The 19399-nt window shown below is 39.7% G+C and overlaps 1 pseudogene; it reads right to left on the bottom strand.

The window, feature by feature from the left end:
* Nucleotides 1-15435: 15435 nt before the first annotated feature.
* LOC114045952 lies at nucleotides 15436-16289 on the bottom strand (annotated as a pseudogene).
* Nucleotides 16290-19399: the final 3110 nt, after the last annotated feature.

Genomic DNA, 19399 nt, shown 5'->3' with positions numbered 1-19399 from the left:
TCTCTCTCTCTCTCTCTCTCTCTCTCTCTCTCTCTCTCTCTCTCTCTTGATGGAGGACTCATTCATTCACAGCAGGGACATCATGCTCCTGCAGTGAGGAAAGGCCTAAGAGCCACCTTCACCTCCCTTTAAGTCCTGTGACTATGAGAAGCAGGCTTAGAGTTTTCATCTTGTTTCATTTGCCCTCTTCAGTTCTAGGTGCAGAAGTAGAGTCCCTGAGCCCAGGAACTCAAGCCTTGGGGTTCTTGGAGTCTAGAATGTTACAATCAGCTCAGCAAAGAAGCCTTGAGAAGCCAGCATCCCTGAATTCAAGTGCAGAAGGGGCTTTGGACTTAAAACTTGGTAAGACTAATGTTATGTAAACTGTGAATGTAATATCCTTCCTTTGCCCAGAGAGGAGAGAACATAGAAGAGATTATGCCCTCCCAAGTGTTGGGGAAAGAATTTTGTATTGTGTTCTTATTATATTTTTGAAGTAAATGTCCCTTTGTAAAAGCTGTAATATGACTGTTAAGTGGTAAATGGAATGAGGTGATTGGTTACTTAAAATTGGAGTAATACAATTGGTGGGGACTTGAGCCAATGGCAGAGCCTGAGAGACTCTTCCCCTCCCAAACTCCCTAAGGGTACCAGAGGAGGAGAGATGGATCACATTGGCCTTCAGGTAGTGGCAACTAGAGAGTCACTGTTAAAAAACACAGTATTCACCAAAAAGAAGACCTTAATGCATTTATCCATTTGAATTCCAAGTGCCAAGACTAAAGGTTACACGCCCTTTCAAACACTAACTCCAAGCTGCCCAATCAGGCCCAAGGTTGGAGAAGAACAAATAACACCTAAAACAATAGAATTCTGCTCTACCTGAGTTAGGAAAGGTTTTATTTAGCAATTCCTCAGTTCTGGGTACCTATGGGCAGTCCCCTAGGTGGTTCATTTTTGGCCCAATTGCTGTTCTCCCTGAGAAATCGGTTCTCTCTTCTAAATTCCGAATTTTGTGCCATGGGTGCAGAACCTGCAGCCTTGAGGCCACATGTGGCCCTCCAGGTCCTTAAGTGCAGTCCTTTGACTGAATCCAAACTTCACAGAACAAAATTTTGGATTCAGTCAAAAGGGCCACACTTGAGGACCTAGAGGGCTACATGTGGCCTCGAGGCCACAGGTTCCCCACCCCTGGTCTAGCATCCAAATTATGTTTGAAATAGTGCTACCTTATCCTCCAGTGCTACCTTATTCTCTAGTCCCTTCTCAAGGCCTATTCTTTTGAGTCTGAATGGAAGGATTATACTCTGATGACTGGCTATGTCTCAACTAATTCACTCCTTTCTGCCTCCTAGGGGATTTGGTGTTCACTTGGGACCAGCACCCTTCCAATAGCTCAGAGAATTTACACTTATTATCCACTAGCACAGACAATCTATTCTTTGAGCATATATGCATAAAAAGTTTTCTGCTAAAGCCCTCTTCCTCCATCCCTCATCATGGTGTGGAGGTTACTCTAGAATCTCAAAGACTGTACCAGCAGAGTAGAGGCTCTGCAACAGCCTGAAGAAGGAACCCAAGGACCAACCTTGGAAAATTCAGAGGGACTCATCCCCAAGCAGGAAGATAATTACTTTCAGCCACAGCAGTTCTTGAGACAGACTACTGAGGTATAAAGGAGTTATCTATTGAGATAGGAGAAAACATGAGTCTTTGAAGTACAGAGGTACATGAAAGACAGCAGTATCTCTGTCAATATCTATGAAATCAGTGCACGGAAACGTGAGCTTTAATTCACAGGATGCAAGAGGAAAATTCAATACAGAGGAAAATTCAATACAAAGGAAAAAATGATTTTTTTTTCCCCCTGAGCTGGTCACTGATAATCAGCCATAAAGAAGGTAAATGTAGAGCTTAGAACATTACTAGAAACCTGTAAGCACATGACTGGTGGTATTCTCTTAAGTATTATGCTGAATGCTAATTTACATCCCTTCTGTCTGAGCTCACTGACATCAGTTCAAGTTAAAGATCTGTTGATTTACCAGAATAAAGCCAAAATGATATGATTAATTATTTTATTGAACAATAAAGAACTATATTATAGCCTCTGCTGCTCCTAGAGAGTACTTCTCTGCTATGGATCACTGACGTAACTGTTCAGCTTCTATGGTCTCTCAAGCCCCAACAGAGAATTCTGAAGGTGTCTGTGTTTCCTAGTTCACTTTTTTACTAGAGATGATCTCGAAAGTCTCTACCCACTGCAGCATGACAGCGGATAGAGCCCTGGATCTGGAGTCAGGAAGACTTTCATTCAAATCCTGCCTCTGACACTGACTAGCTGTGTGATCCTGAACAAGTCACTTACCCTCTCTGAACCTCACCTTCCTCACCTGTAAAATGAGGGTAATACCCCTACTTCACAAGACTGTCATGAGGCTAAAATGAGAAAATGCCTGTAGAATGCTCTGCAAAGCTTAAAGATTAAGAGACATTCTCTATTTAGATAAATGGTCAAAGGATAGGAACAGACAGGGTTTTTTGTTTGTTTTAATTTTAGACTTAAATACACAATAAGAAAAGAAAAAGAAATATGTAAACTTAAATATTGAAACTTAAATGCAAAATAAGAAAAGAAAAGAAAAGCATTGCCGTGTGCACATCAAAATGTAAGTGAGGATTCAAAATATACAGCAATAAATTTCCATTTCAAGAATATAATAATAGGCAGTTTTTAAAGGAAGAAATTCAAAATATTAAGAACTGCATGAAAAAAAATGCTCCAGATCACTAATAATAGCTTCCTTTTATGTGATGTCTTCACCCATTAGAATGTAAACTCCTTGAAGGCAGGCACTGTCTTTCTTCTTTCAGTCTTTGTATTCCCAGCACTCAGCACAGTGCTTGGTATATAGTAAGTGATTAATAAATGCTTGTTGTCTATCCACCTAATTAGAGAAATAGAAATTAAAGCAACTTTTTAAATTTTGCACTTATCAGATTGGCAAAGAAGATCAAAAAAAAGGGGAAAATAAAAATTGTTAGAGAGACTGAGGGGGAAATAACCTTAATGATGCAATGTTAATGGAACTGTGAATTGGTCCAGATATTCTGGAAAGCAATTTGGAATTATGCTGCAAAAATCATTAAATTGGGCGTTTGACAACCATGATCCTACAAGGTATCACTACCTATATACTACTAAGCTTATAGCACAAAGAGAGCAAAAAAAGAAGAAAAGGGCCCTCATGTACAAATATATTCATAGCAACACTTTCTATTGTAGCAAAGGCCTGAAAACTAAGGGGTACCCATCACTTAGGGGAATGCTTGAGTAAATTGTTGTATTTGAATGTTAAGAATATTGCACTGTAAGAAATGCCTAAAGGGATAGTTTTAGAGAAATTTGGGAAAATTTGTATAAACTAATGCAAAATGAAGTGTGCAGAAAACCAGGAGATCAACCTTTACAATAACAACATTGTAAAGAAAAACAGGATTGAAAGTCTTAAGGACTATGATGGATGGAATGACCAACCATAATTCCAGAGGACCAATGACAAAACTTGCCATCCACCGCCTCACAGAGAGGTGATAGACTCAAAATATAGAGACTAAGAAATACTTTTTAAGAAATTGCCAATGTGGGAATTTGTTTTGCTTGACTTGACATATCTATTACATGTTTTTCTTCGTGTTTTTCTCCCCAATTTTTGTGGCAGGATGGGGGTTGGGGGTGGGTGATGTGAAGGGGTGGAAGAGAAAAAGAGCAACAAAGGACAAGGTTGACAAAAAGAAAGAAAGAAAAAGAAAAGAAAGGAAAGAGGATCATTTTTTAAATCCATAGAAGAGAATGGAAGGAAAGCCAGAAGGAATCATTCTCAGGCAGGCCAGCTTTGAAATTACATGCTGAATTGATTATGTACTTGAAAAGTAAGCTGTGCAAAATAGAAATTCTCAGTTTCATGTACAAATTCTCATTGCAAGTTCTACTATGTGTATGGAAATACTCATTTTATTTGGTGTTTAAGTTCATATGTATGTATATATAGCCATATATCTACATGTGTGTATATACATACATATGTGACATATAAAAAATTCAAGAGATGATTTCTGGGTAATTTGTCATTTTATTAATCATGCTAGCAATAATTAATAAAAGTGATCAGTGACACTTTCGAATGCCAAAGACACATCATGGAACCCACTCAGTGCTTATATGCCCTTGGAAGAGTGGGTGGTCCTGAGGGTGGCAATAGACTGATTGCTTAACAAGAGAGAATGAATATTATAATGAAGGGGGGCCTATTCTAATGAGGGACTGGAGGATGCGACTTTGATCACGATATTTACTTCCAAATCACCCTCAGCCTTGAGCAATCTAATTAAAGAATGTATCCCCACTCAAACTAAGTAGAATACAATGATCTTTCTCCCCCTTCTCTCCACCCCACCCCCAACAAGATTGAGGAGAAAATTAATCCAATCTGATTATCAGCAATGTCCTTCAGATGCTGGCTAGGCCTAGTAGATAATAAGGTTTCAGAAAGGGATAAATCCTTTGTCTTCCCAATATTAACATGTAGTTGTTTAATAATAATTTCTGTCATACATGCATACACATATATATGTACACACATATATGTATACATATATACATGTACATAAAATCTTAAAGAGTTATTTCAAAGTGAGTTATTATATTTTCTCTGGTTCATTTAATGCTTTGAGGATTCCAATGCACCATTCAGGCTATCCAGATAGAGGTTTCAGTATAAAGTTATAAGGGTTTTACCTCTATCCATCATAGAGCAAGATCGTAAAATATTATTGAAATTTATTCAGACTTACTGAAGTTTGTTTCTGGTGCTCTCCCACCTCCTCCTGAAGCTCTCTTAGCACTCCTGGGTGTCCAATACTCTCATGCTTCCCTTGGTTGACCCAAAGACAGGAGGATTTAATACCTTAAGCTTTGCTGATCACCAACACCTTGACTTCATTCATTAATTAGATCTTCTTCTTGGAGACATTGAAGTGAGAGTAGTTTGTGATACAGGAGAGGCTGAAGAAATAGGCTAAGACTAGGAAGCACTGGGATAGATACCGAGAGAGTTAGAAAGAGAAATAAGATATGGCTCCTGTTTATAAGGAAGTTATCTGAAATCTAGTGGATAAAGCAAAACTGTTCTGAAAGAGAAGCTAAAAGATGCATTAAAAAAAAAACAACCCACAAACTATTATTGAACCCAGAAGAAGGAAAGAACTGTGGGGGTAGAGAGGAGGAACACTGGGGTCTCAGAAAGGGCTCCAGGAGGTATCATCATGCTATTGTCATATTAGAAAGAATGGATCATCCTATGAGGGCAGCTAGGTGACTCAGTGGATAGATTCCTGGCACTGGAGTCTTGAGGACCTGAGGTCATATCCAGCCTTAGACACTTACTTAGCTATGTGACCTTGGTCAAGTCACTTAACTCTGTTTGCTTCAATTCCTCATCTATAAAAATAAGGTATATAAGGAAGTGACAAACCACTACAGTATCTTTGCCAAGAAAACTCCAAATGGAGTCATGGAGAGTCAGACATGACTTAATTGGTTTGCCTCAGGTCCTCATCTATAAAAATGAGTTGGAAAAGGAAATGGCAAACCACTCCAGTATTTTTGCAAAGAAAACTCCAAATGGGGTCACAGTCAGACACACCTGAAAGACTCAATGATCACCCAATTTACATTAAGATGTAAATTTACATTAAGATGCTAATGACTGCCTGGTAAGGCTTTTCATGTTGCCTCTCCCAGGGGTATTTGCATTTTCACAGAAGGCAATATATTTTAAGTCAGCTAACATAACAGAAAACATAATGTAACATAACATAACAAAAGAATGACTGCCACTCTAATGGTGGAGTTTTAGCTATCTGCAAGAGTGGGAAGATATTGAATGAATGATGGAATGAATGAAGGAATGAATGAATGAATGAATGAAGCATTTATTAAATGCTTACAATAAGCACTTTGCTAAGGTATGGGGATACACATAGAGAAGCAAGACTGGCCCAGCTCTCAAGAGCTCACATTCTAATGGAAACTACACATGTGGAAGGTTTCAATTATAAGTTAGACGGAAAGGTCCAATGGTCCTTATGGTGCATCAGGAAATCAGGTGGTGATGCCTCTTCTTTGATCAGTTTCTGACATTGAACCATTTGACTTTGCCAAAGACATTGGTGGCTAGAATTTTCTTTTCAGGGTCTTCAGTTGCTATGGCTGGAACATCTGAAGGAGCAGCTGCCAGGCTTCGTCACTACACAGGTTGCTCCCAGGATGATGGCTAAGAGCACTGGGTTGTAAGCTCTGCTATCCCATGGCTCTTGAGTCCAGACTTCTGGGAAGTCTCCTTTTGGTAAGGTTTTGGGATAAGGTTGCTTGACAATGTTCCTCAAACCTCACAATTTTTGCATCAGCTTTCTCCTCACACATACAAAAAGATGGTTTTATTTTAATATAGACCATGGCATTGACCTTATGACCTATACAGCCTTATCAATATGGAGCTGTTCTCATATTTGTTATTGTTGATTTTCAAAAACAGGGATATTTACTGTGGACCACACCTAATTCAATATAACATGGTTTAAAACCAATTTTTTTTTTGTTTAAAACCAAATTTAGACCCCAAAAAATTTAGACATAAAAGATTTTTTGTACTAAGAAAAAAATAGCACCAATACTAATAATAATTCCCTGTAACACCAAGAACCCAAAATTGTAGTGTATACTACTTGGGGACCTGCCTAAGTCCTGAGAAACCTTCTGAACAACACCAAGAGGTTGGTGCCTTATAGCTATAGTACCATCTCCAGCAAGTGGATAGATAACACGTAAAGCAAAATAAAAGACCTTAATCTTGATAAGGGTACCTAATCTCCTCCAGACAGAAACCAAAATTTCAGTTCATTCCCAGCTCCCCTTACTTGAGTCAAGGAGGGAAATGAATGGGTTGCTAGTTAATTCTAGTTAGATCTTGTGCTGATGAGTGACTGTTAAAAACTTTGTCCCCAAGAGTTTCCTCCAGAGAAGGGATGTTTCTTTGATTACAGAAATAAAGAAGGGGTTGGGGCAGGGAGGTAAGGTGAAGGGAGTGGAGAAAGTCAGTAGGTGGGGACTAGAGGGTGAAACATAATGTCCTGTGTTCTTAGCTGTCTCTATGGTGATTTAAAACAGGACTGGGAAAGCTTGGCTCCCCTCCCTGGCTGTGTTCCCATTCATTTTATTTCTTTTTAAAGGGATTTTTGGATATGACAGGTTCACTCTACCACTTATTAACTACCCCTGATAAGGAGTCACTCTTAAATGGTTTGTTATCTTTCCTTCTCTGGAACAAACCTTTCACTTATCTTTTTTGTGTATGTGTGTTTGGGGAGGGGGAAATGGAAGGGGCACAGTCAAACCTTAGTTTTCAGAAAATCAGGAAGTGAGCTTAAAGAAATTAAGCAGCAGGTCTAAGAGAGATTTTCAAAGTACTGATAAATATAACGGACAGTGAAGGGTATAGTATGAAGAGGGGAGGAGGGTTAGTAGGGAAAGATGGTAGGATCATAGACGTGGATGGGAGCTATAGAATTATGTGGGCTGGCTGAAAATATCTGTAGGCTGTTAATCTGCATTTCCCTTGATCATAGGACATAGAGCTGGAAGGGACCTTATATAATAATTTTGTTGTTTGGTCGTTTTTGGTCTTATCCAACTCTCTATGACCTCATTTGGAGTTCTCTTGGCAAAGATACCCACAGACATACACACACACACACACACACACAAACACACATACATATTACTTCTCAAACTTTACATGCTATATGAATGTTTTTATTATTGTTCAGTTGTTTTTCAGTCATATCCCACTCTTCGTGACCCCACTTGGGATTTTCTTGGCAAAGACATTAGAGTGGTTTGCCATTTCCTTCTCCAGCTCATTTTACAGATGAGGCAACTGAGGCAAACAGGGATAAGTGACTTGCCCAGGATCACACAGCTAGTAAGTGTCTGAGGCCAGATTTGAATTCAGGAAGATGAGTCTTCCTGACTCCAGGCCCAGCATTCTATCTACTATGCCACTTAGCTTCCCATTATATATGTTATGTCATGTTATGTTATATTATGTCATGTCATGTCACTTCACATTATGTTACATTATGTTTTCTGTTATGTTAGCTGACTTAAAAATACTGCACTGAAAGATTTGCAGGTTGCTTTATATACGTTATCTTACTTGCTCCTCACAACAATCCTGTAAGGAAGGGTATTATTTTCTTTTTACAGAGGTAAAAACTGAGGCTAAGAGAGTTTAAGTGTCTTGCCCAGAGTCACAAATCTGGTCAGCTTCTGTGATAGAATTCTAACTCATATCTTTCTAATTACAAATTCAGCACTCTATTATTCTGCCTGTTCTCAGTTTACAGTTGAAAAAATTGAGCTTCAAATAGCAACCTAGGATCCATACTTGGGCCCTCTGACTCCAAACCCAATGACAAGATCATATTGGTGAAGTGCTTAGTCCAGTGCCTGGTACTATGTACATTATCATAATAGTAGTATATGTAGTATAAAAAACTATGTTTAAAAATGGACCTTTGTTTCTAAGAGAACCTGCAGCCATTAAAAATAATTTCCACACTGCAATCTAGTACATGCTTTTTCTTCTGTTCAACTTTATTATCTTTTTCTTCTCCTCCGTTCTTTCCTACCTTAGCTGTGGCTCCAAGAAGTTGTCGCATATGCAGCAGCCACACCCCGGCAAAATTGTCCCAGTAGATGGGCTAACTCAGGTTGAGGGTAACCAATAAGGCCTGAAACTAGTTGGTGAGTTTGGCGGATGTCTATCCAAGCATGTGAGGACTTCCCGCGGTGATATGGGCAGACGAGAACAATTTCTTCCAGCGGCCATGAAGTCAGCTGAAGCAGGCACTGGGGAGCGCTTAGAGCTTGGTCAGACACTGAAGATGCCACGGTCATCCACTGCATCCCAGGCCATCACCAGTCATCTTGACTTTTGTTCTGCCACTGGACATTGATGACTTTGGAAGAGAGAGTGGGGCTGGTGACTTTGCGCAACTCTGCCTCACTCAAATCCTAAGCAAGGCATTGTCTCCCCATGACATCATTGGTCCTCTCTGAAAACGAAGGACCAGAAACAACAAAAATGAACCGTATCTAGTAGACACCATGTAAATGCTTATTCCCTTCCATTGCTCCACACTTTCCTCCTCCTCCCTACCCCCTTACCCATTCCAGTGTTTGAGGCTATAGTAATTGGGTGTGAGCAAGTTATAACACATAACCCAAGAGGAGTCTTGAAGAAGAAGAGGGATGGAAGTAATCTGTGAATCATATGATAGGAGATGATGGGCTGGTCACAGATCCATTTGAATCTCTAAATAGGTTTTAGTATAAGAATGTTAATTTCTTTTTTTTTCCTTTTTATTAGACAACTGGGGTTAAGTGACTTGCCCAGGGTCACACAGCTAGTAAGTGTCAAGTGTTTAGTCTGAGGCCGGATTTGAACTCAGGTCCTCCTGACTTCAGGGCCGGTGCTCTATCCATTGCACCACCTAGCTGCCCCTAGAATATTAATTTCTTAATAGTATTTTTGGTTGGTTTTGGTTTTAAGATTATATCCCATTCAGAGCACTGGCATTTTCTTTTTTTTTAACATTTAATAATATTTTATTTTTTCCAGTTACATGTAAAGATAGTTTTCAACATTCACTTTTCTAAGATTTTGAGTTCCAAATTTTTCTCCCTCCTTCCCTTCCCTTGCCCCTCCCCAAGACAGTAAGCAATCTGATATAGGCTATACATGTACAATCATGTTAAACATATTTCCACACTAGTCATATTGTGAAAGAAGAATCAGAACAAAAGGGAAAAACCATGAGAAAGAAAAGAAAAAAAAACCAAGTGAAAACAATATACTTCGATCTGTATTCAGACTCCATAGTTCTTTCTCTAGATGTGGATAGCATTTTTCATCATGAGTCTTTTTGAATTGTCTTAGATCATGGTATTGCTGAGAAGAGCTAAGTCTATCATAGTTGATCATCGCACAGTGTAGCTGTTACTGGAGCACTGGAATTTTCCAGTTGCTCAGAATTGCAAACAGAATTGATTAACTCAGTGAACCTTTTGCCAGTCCATCCCACAGGTGGCAAAACAAATACAATGAGCTTTCTGACCAAGGAGCATCCTCAGTAAGCATTTAGAATCATGGATTACAGAACTAGAAAGACCTTGAATAGACTTTATGTTCTCCTACATTCAAGTTAGGTAATCATCATTACGTAAACACAACCAAGACTCAGAAAATCTGAGTGACTTTTTCAAGGCCATAAAGCAGGTGATTAGACAAGGAGGAACAATAAATTACCCCAGTCTGCTGTCTCATAGGGCAATGTTCTGTAACCTGTAACACCTTGCTGCTGACTAATTAATCTTTATTAATTACCCAGAAGAGAGTGCAATGGGAACTGGGAAAATAAGAAAGTGGCTATTACTAAGGCCATGTTAGCCCATCTACAGTTATCTTAATATGATAATAATCAGACATGGGTATAATAAATAATAATGGTTCCTTGATTTGGGCCATGTGGAGACTGGATTTAAGAACTAAATGTTTTCTTTTCCTAAGCTAAAGTGAAAGCCTCAGTCCCACTCCCCCCAACTGAAAAGATTTAACTTTTTCTGCTTGGAATTCCACCCCTGGGGCCCCAGTGCAATGATTAGTGATTTCTTCAGATACTCAGGAGCTCCAGCTGTGCTTCATATCTCTCCCCTACCATTTCTTCACCAGCTGACATATTCCCTAAGCATGACTCTTTCCCATCCTGTTCCTCCTCGCCCCGACCTTTACATTTCTGGAGCCTGAATCAACTCAATTCTGTCTCCCTTGTTGTTCCACTTGCCATCTCTGTAACTTTCTAAACCAAAATATCCTTCCCTGGCCCCCACTCTCACAGCTGGTTCCCCCTGTTAGAATGTAATCTCCTTCGTGGACAGGGACTGTTTTTGCTTTTGTATTTTTATCCCCAGGATTAGTCAGCTTCATAAAATGCTTTTTCATTCATTCATCCTAGACTACATTGATTGAGACATAATGTACAGGGCAAAGGAAGTGAGGATCCTGATGTACTCAACCCTGATTGGACATACTACATCATTGCTCAGTCCTGGGAGCCACAGTTTAGGAAGGATATTTGTAGGCTAATGCACGTCCACGGGGGATGACCAGGACGGGGAGACGGGGAAGGGAGTGGAGCGGGGAACGACTGGACATATGCCATAATAAGGTTCATTTGAAGGAGCTGGGGATGTTTAGACTAGAGAAGAGGGGACTTAGAAGAGAAGGAAATAGGAGTACTCTCTCCAAGTATTTGAAGGGCTATCACATGGAAGATTAATTAAACTTGTTGTGTTTGGTTCCAGAGGATAGAACTAGGAACAATGGGTGGAAATTTCAGAGAGGTCAATTTCAAAAAACTCTATGTAGGGAAAAAAATTCTTAGAGCTATGCAACATGAAATGCGCTTCCTCATGTTCCCTCGCACTGGGGTTTTCAGACAGAGGCTGGACCACCTGTTCATGGGGACTTTCATGGAGGAAAGTCTTGGTCAGGTACAGTTGGAATGGATTCCCTCAGGTCACTTTCACTCTAAGAGTCTTGGAATTTGTGAAATTCACATCAGATTAGGATGTAACCTGGGCCATTTGATTCTAAAACCAGTGCTTATTCCATTGCAGCAGCCCTTTGGGGCCAGAGCAGTAAGGTGTGCAATTGGGTATGAGCAAGTGACAAAATATAACCAATGAGGAATCCCAAAGAACAGAAATAAAGCAAGAAAGAGGAAATCTGGTCACAGATCTGCTTGAATATTTAAGTAAACTTGGCTTAGTCCTGGAATGAATCTCTAAGGGCCTTCCAAATAATCTCTTGGTTATTTGGAAGAGAAATCCATGAAATTCATAGGCTTTGGCTAGTGCTGGAAGAGATTCAGAATCCATCTAATCCAGCCCCCTCATTTATAGATGAGGAAACTGAGGTTCAGGGAAGTTAAGTGACTTGCTCAAGATCTCTCAGGTAATAAGCATCAGAAGTGGGATTTGAACACATGTTCTTGGACTCCAGAATTTATTCTTTGTCCACCATACCATGATGCATGGGGACAAACCTCATGGCTGTCTTGTCTCAAAAGTTGTATTATCATCTTGCACATGGGTCATCAGAGTATTTTTCATTTTGCCAATTAAATAAAACTACCTTTCTAAGGATCTTTCATGAATAAAATTCTGGCAACTTCCTTATGTGGTAATGAGTGTGAGATAAATGATGCTAAAGGGTGAAGGTTGATGACCCTAGTAAACTTGAGAACTATGCATCATGGTATGGGAGACTGCTATCTGCTCAGAACATAGGAAATTGATCAGGGAAGCAGGTTGAATTGTCTGCCATGCCCCTCTGATCCAAACGATGCAGTCTTTCTCAATTTTTTTGCTGTCTCCGGGTCTATGAAACTTTTCTTAGGAAAAGGAATCTAGCTCATTAAAGGCAGATAGGTGGCGCAGTGGTTAGAGTGCTAGGCTAAGAGTCAGGGAGACAAGTTCAAATCCAGCTTTAGATACTTATGAGCTGTGTCACTTTGGGCACATCACTCAACCCCTTTCTACCTCAGTTTTCCCATTTGTAAATAGGGATGATAATAGCATATCTTTTATAGGGATCTTTTGAGAATAAAATAACATGTATAAAGTGCTTTTTAAACCTTAAAGTATATATTATATAAATGCTAGCTATTAATATTATGAAGCAATCAGTTGGAGAAGTGGATAGAGCACCAAGCCTGGAGTCAGGAAGACCTGGGTTCAAATCCAGCCTCAAACACTTACTAGCTGTGTGATCCTGGGCAAGTCACTTAATCCTGTTTGTCTCGGTTTCCACATCTGTGAAATGAGCTGGAGAAGGAAATGGCAAACCACACCAGTATCTCTGCCAAGAAAACCTCAAATGGGGCCACGAAGAATCAGACAAAACTGAATAGCAACATTATTATTTATGTCCTTGGGGCAGGAGGTTAAATCTAATGAATGTTTACTTCACAAGGAGAGTGAGTCTCTTATTTAAAATCTAAGAAACTTGTCATGATGGTTATTGGACAATTCAAGTTACTAATGTTTCTGCACCTTTATTGGTTATTAAATAGGAACACATTGTCAAGCCTCCCTGAAAGCAAACTTCAAAGTTCTGTCAGTGTGGATTTGGGAAGTTTCTGTGTTTGAAAAATTCATCACCCAGCCTGCAGTCAACCTAGTGATAAGAGTCTCTAAATTTAGCTAGACCCCTACTTGTATAACATACTGACACTATGTCTCCTGATTCTTATTTGAAGCCACAGAATAGCATAGTAGAAAGAGCAGTGGATTGGTCATCTTGAGCCCAAATCTCACCTCTCCTCCTTACTGCCTGTGGTACATTGGACAAGTCACTCACCAACCACTCCCACATGGCCTGAGTTTTTTCATGTGTATATAACAATGCTCAGAGAAGGCTTGAGCTGGGCACAAAGACCTTGGGAAGAAATATAATTTTCAGGGTCTTTGTGGCCAGCTCAAGCCTTGCTAGGGGACTATTTCCTATAAGTCAGCCAATCAACCATCATTTATTGAGTATCTACTATGTGCCGGATACTGTGCTTGGCACTGAGGATTTTGTTGCTTAGTTATTTCATTCATGTCTGACTATTTGTGACCTCATTTGGGATTATTTTGGCAAAGACACAATTGGAGTGATTTGCCATTTCCTTCTTCAGTTCATTTTACAGGTGAAGAAACTGAGATAGGGTTAAGTGACTTGCCTAGGGTCACACAAATAGTAAGTGTCTGAGGCCAGATTTGAACTCAGAGCTTCCTGACTCCACTGGAGATACAAAGACAAAGATTAAGTAGTTCATGCCCTCAAGAAGCTTACAGTCTATTGGTGGAAGAAACAACAGAAGAAACAAATTATAATATAATTTAGATGAGGAGACATTCACAGCAGAAGGTATCAAAATAGACCTTTGGAAATGAGGTTGGTCTAAAGGACCTTTAAGATCCCATCTCAGCTCTAAATCTATTATCCTTAGTATGAATCACAGGGAAATCTTGGTAAGATTTGGGGTAGTATATGTAAAGCACTTTGCAAGCCTTAAATCACTATAAAAATGCTGGTGGTGATGAGGAGGAGGAGGAGTTTGCCCTGGTAGATATTAAAGGCAATGAAGATGTCTTCAAGCATCTAGGGTCACCTCCGAGTCACCAGAGAACCTTAGTGCAGGTACAGGTTGATCTAGACAGCCTCTCCTGTCCCTGCCAACTCTTTCCCAATACACTATATCACCCACTTTACGGCAACTTCCCAAGTCTAGGACAAATGCTGAGACAGTCTATCTCTATTTAAGATTTTATAATTATATACTCTAGAAAGGTTTTCTTCCTCCCTCTGAGCTGCTAAAGAATCAATGAATCAATAAAACTACTATTAGGCTGCAAAGAGAAAACTTACTGTGTTGAATTTCAGGGAATTTAACTTATGTAAAAATGTTACCTAGGAAATTATTAATTTGCATAGTTCTTGTCTAGGCACAGAAAACAAATGTGTAATACATGAAAACACATGGATGCGGCAGTGGAGGGGGTCAGTGAGAAGAATTCAATCTCACACACTAAGGGAGTTGATTTCTTCCTGGTTTTTTTTTTCCCTACTCTAGCCTTATTGGGAGGAAGGGGCAGTCTGTGGACAGTCCTGAAGAGGATATAATTCAATCTTTCCTCTTTTAGGGTACATGCTGTCAAAGTGAAAACCCTTGGTCTAATATCCCCAAATCCATTCACTTTCAAAGTCCAGGATGAAAGGCAGCATAGTGTGGCAGCCAGAGAGTGCTAGACTTAAGATAGGAGGGATATGAGTTTGAATCCTGCTCTGACACTGACTAGCACTATGACCATAAACAACTCATTTAACCTCTCTGAAATTGTTTCATTATCTGCAAAATGGGGGTGGTACCTGTTGGACCCATGTGAGGTAATATATGTAAATTGCTCTGTTAACCTTTAAGCCCTCTACAAATGTCTGCTGTTATTTATTACTGAGGACATTCCAGAATTGAAAAGGATTCATTATCATGACCATGTTATCTTTGGCAATGCCATCCATTGACTCACTTCCAATGTGGTCAGAGGAAAAGACAAACCCTTTCTAGTCACTAGAATTCTAGCTTCTGAGATGACAAAAAGGTGACTTTTTTCATAAAGAAATACTAATTAATATTTTTGTTTTTCTACAGCCTCTCCAAGATAGCAGGCAGGGATCAGACCCACTCAATTTTTTTTTTTTTAGTTATTCCAGATATTTTAATCAGAGTTCTGTGCAAGGCATTTAAAACACCAGTTTGTGAGGATAAACTCCGTTGGAGAGAGAGAATACAGAGTGCACGTAGCCCCTAAGCTGAGGAATTTTCCTGATTTGGGGCAGGATCTGAGAGTCCACTGTGTTCTGATCGGCCTCGCACTGCTCCATAATCTCATATTTCTCTTTTTCTGTGTCAAAAATCTCTCCTTGGTGTCTCGGTTTATGGAGCCTCTTCTTCCTGAAGGAAGCATCAGTAAGATGATTTGGAATTTTTACACCCGAAAGGTTAACCCTGGTAGAGGTGGCTATGACAAATTTCTGATGGGTCCTTCTCAGAGGAACAAGGTTGATGGCCAGAGGTCCAGGCACCGGTAGCAAGCCACTTGCCAGCTGCTTCAGGAAAACCACTCTCTTGCCCCTGTGGTGGCCAGTGAACATGATCAGAACCATGCCTGGGGTGATGCTAGATCGAAGTCTCCTCACATGCTGGCTGAAGGGCTTTTTGCCATGACTTAACAGCTTTCTAGGCACCTCCTCAGTAGGGTAATAATACCCTCAGCATCTTGCGAATCTTTACCACACGGGTTCCTCCGTTCTTATCACCACCATCTGGCTTTGAGATAGTAGCAGACACCTTCTCTTTCTTTTTCCTTTCAATCCAGGTTTTTGGTGCATGTATTTCCGCTTGTACGTGGCTGTCCTGGAATACATTGCAGACCTAAAGTATCTACCGATCCTTCGGGCCAGGACTGGGTTCTGATTGCAGTGCTTTCGAGGCTTTTTCACCACCTTTTCAGCCACATCTTCCTTCTTGTTTTGCTCCTTTTTTTCCTTTCGGACCTTCTTTTCCTTTGGTTCCTTTGGGTTTTTTTTTGTTTTGTTTTTTTTTGTCCTCCAGTTTGAGAGAAGGGAAAGAGCCCTACTCAATTTCCAAAAGCTACTTGAACTGCAATATGCCCTGAGCCAGCGGTCCAGAAGCCATCAAGATGAGGCAAAAGAAGACTTTAGCAGCCCAGAATCTGAGAATGCTAGAGTTGAAAGGGTCACTGCGGATCATCTAACTCAACCTCTCCATTTTACAGATGAGGAACCTGAGACCCAGAAAAGCAAAGCAACCTGATCAATAGCATACAGGGTGATGAGTGTGAAGGTAGAAGAATATATCAAAGACTTCACACTCCAGCTGTTCCACCTGCACTTAGATTAGAAAGGAAAGGGTGTTTCCACAAGGTCTGTGTTGCGGTTGGCACTGGTATATACCTGTCAAGCTTGCTGGTTTGGTACACAGTGTGGGAGTAAATGTCCTGGTAAGGCTTGGAGAGCAGCGATGAGCTTTGAATGCAGCCAAATTCTGATGTCCCTTTATGCTCCCCTCCCCACCATGTTTTGTCTTTATTGCTGGTCATTACTTTTCTAGAGGAAGCAATCGGGAGCTGTGGGCTGTGTCTTTGCCTCCCTCCCCCCACACACACATACTCACGTGTCCCCGTGCGATTCCGTAGGACTACTCCAGCGCATCAAAACAGAGGGCAGCAACAAAAGGAAAGTGAACCAAGGCTGAGGCATCTCACAGATTCGGCACAGAGCTGCCTATCTCATCCTCAGAGACTAAACGGGCATCAACATAGAAGGTCACAGAGACAGAGCTGAAAGAAGCCTCAGAGATCATCTAGTCCAACACCAACATTTCATTTTATTTATATTTATGTCCATGCATATATGGAACCATACAATACATACCTTTACATATCAGTTCTTTATCTGGAGGTGGATAGCATTTTCCTTCCGAAGTCCTTCATAGTGGATTTGAATGATTGTTTTCCTCAAAATAGTTTAGTCATTCACAGTTACTCTTCGAATAATATTGCTATTACTGTATGCAATGATCTCTTGGTTCTATTCATTCTATTCTCCATTATTCCATGCAAATCTTCCCATGTTTTTTCTAAAAACCAATCTGCTCATCATTTCTTATAGCACAATAGCATTCTATCACAATCATATGTCACAGCTTATTCAGCTATTCCCCAATTGATGGGCACCCCCTCACTTTCCAAAAATGAGGGCATCCCCTCACTTTGCCACCATAATGATAATTTTGCAGATCAAGAAACTAAGGCCTAGGGGAAGTTATGGGACTTGCCCAATGTTGGTCATACAGGTAATAGATATTAGAGGCAGGATTTGAACTGAGGTCTTCTAAAGCAGCGTTTGTTAACTTGGCATCCACAGATCTCCAAGGGTTCCATGGAAAGATTTCCGAGGTCTCTGAACTTGAATGAGAAAAATAATGAAATTTTTATTCTCTCTAGTCTCTAACTTATACTTAATTTTTTTAAAATTATGAATGTAGAAAACCAATATTTTCTAAGACACACATAAGGTTAAGAATTCCTAGTTCAGAGCCAGTGATCTTTCTATCTGTGTCATTTTGTCTCCAAGTGGGAAAGCAAAAGATAAGGGTCTTGATTGAAAAAGAACCAACAGATACCTTTTAATGAGTTGGGAAGAGTTGGAAATACTGAGAAGGAGGTCAATTCAGATTTCAGAATAGTTGTTTCATGTTAAATACATACCACTGATATGGTCAAAATTGTGTTATATAAGCTTTTCACATCTTACTACCATTGTGATGAGTGTTAAGAGGACGTCCCTCTGATTGGAGCAGACTCTGGGAGAGTTAGCAGCAGCCCAGCCACTCAGCTACTTTCTGCAATAGCAGAACTGAAATGTCGTTACAACCCTTATACTGGGCAAGGAGGAGAGAAAGTGAAAACAGGGTGTCATTGTTCTCTTGATGTTAATACTGAATGGTTTACATACCCTGATTCTTTTACAAACTAAAGAAATTGCCAGTTTTCTCCCCTTTTGTTTCAGAAAGGGTTTGTTTACTAATCTGAGGCTAATTTTCTTCAAAGTGAAAAGGTTTTTTTCCACTTCTACTGGTTGCAAGCAATCATTTTTGTGCTTCGTATATAATCTATATCAAAATGCTTACCATTTTAGGGAGCAGGGAAGGGAGGGTGGGAGGAAAAAATTTTGGAACTCAAAATTTTATTTAAAAAATGAATGTTAAAATTTGTCTTTACATGTAGTTGGAAAATATAAAATAGTATTTAAAAGAAAAAATTGTTTCTATGCTTTTAAAAACCAATAAGGAGGAGTATGTTAGTAAATGTTTAAAAACCAGCTCTCTGGAAGAAAAACAGGAGTATGCACAACACACTAAGTTTAATTTGCATAAACATTTTCTATGCTATGTTTTACTCTAGATAATCTGCAAAATAAAAAATCAAGCTCTGATTAGTAGCATTTGCTGATTTCCAAGGTGTAAATGCTCACTTAGAAAATTGAACAATTGAGGGGCAGCTAGATGGCACAGTGGATAGAGCTCTGGACTTGAAGTCAGGAGGACCTGAGTTCAAATTCAGCCTCAGATACATGACATTTACTAGCTGTGTGACCCTGGGCAAGTCACTTAACCCCGATTGCCTCACCAAAAAGGAAGAAAAAAAGTAGTTGAAAATTGAACAATTGGCTCTCCCTAACTTGTTTGAGCTGACTCCAATACAACCCTTCTTTTTTAAAAAAAATTTTTATTAATTTATTTTTAGTTTTCAACAATCACTTCCATAAGCTTTTGAGTTTTAAATTTTTCTCCCTCTCCCACCCCACCTCCCTCCCCAAGATGGTGTGCAATCTGATATAGGCTCTACATATACATTCCTATTAAACATATTTTCACATTAGTCATGTTATAAGGAAAAATTACAACCAATAGAAAGAACCACAAGAAAGAGAAAACAAAACAAAACAGAAGGAAAAAAAAGAGCAAATAGTATGCTTCAATCTGCGTTCAAACTCCTAAATTCTTTCTCTGGATGTGGAAAGCATTTTCCATCATGAGACTTGTGGAGATGTCTTAGATCCTTGCATTGCTGAGAAGAGCTATCTATCAAAGTTAGTCATCACACAAC

Source organism: Vombatus ursinus, unplaced genomic scaffold, assembly GCF_900497805.2.
Source record: "Vombatus ursinus unplaced genomic scaffold, bare-nosed wombat genome assembly UNPS02000577.1, whole genome shotgun sequence".
Taxonomy (NCBI): Eukaryota; Metazoa; Chordata; class Mammalia; order Diprotodontia; family Vombatidae; genus Vombatus; species Vombatus ursinus.
Note: the sequence above shows the minus strand (reverse complement) of the source record. Positions and strands in the feature narration are given on the sequence as shown.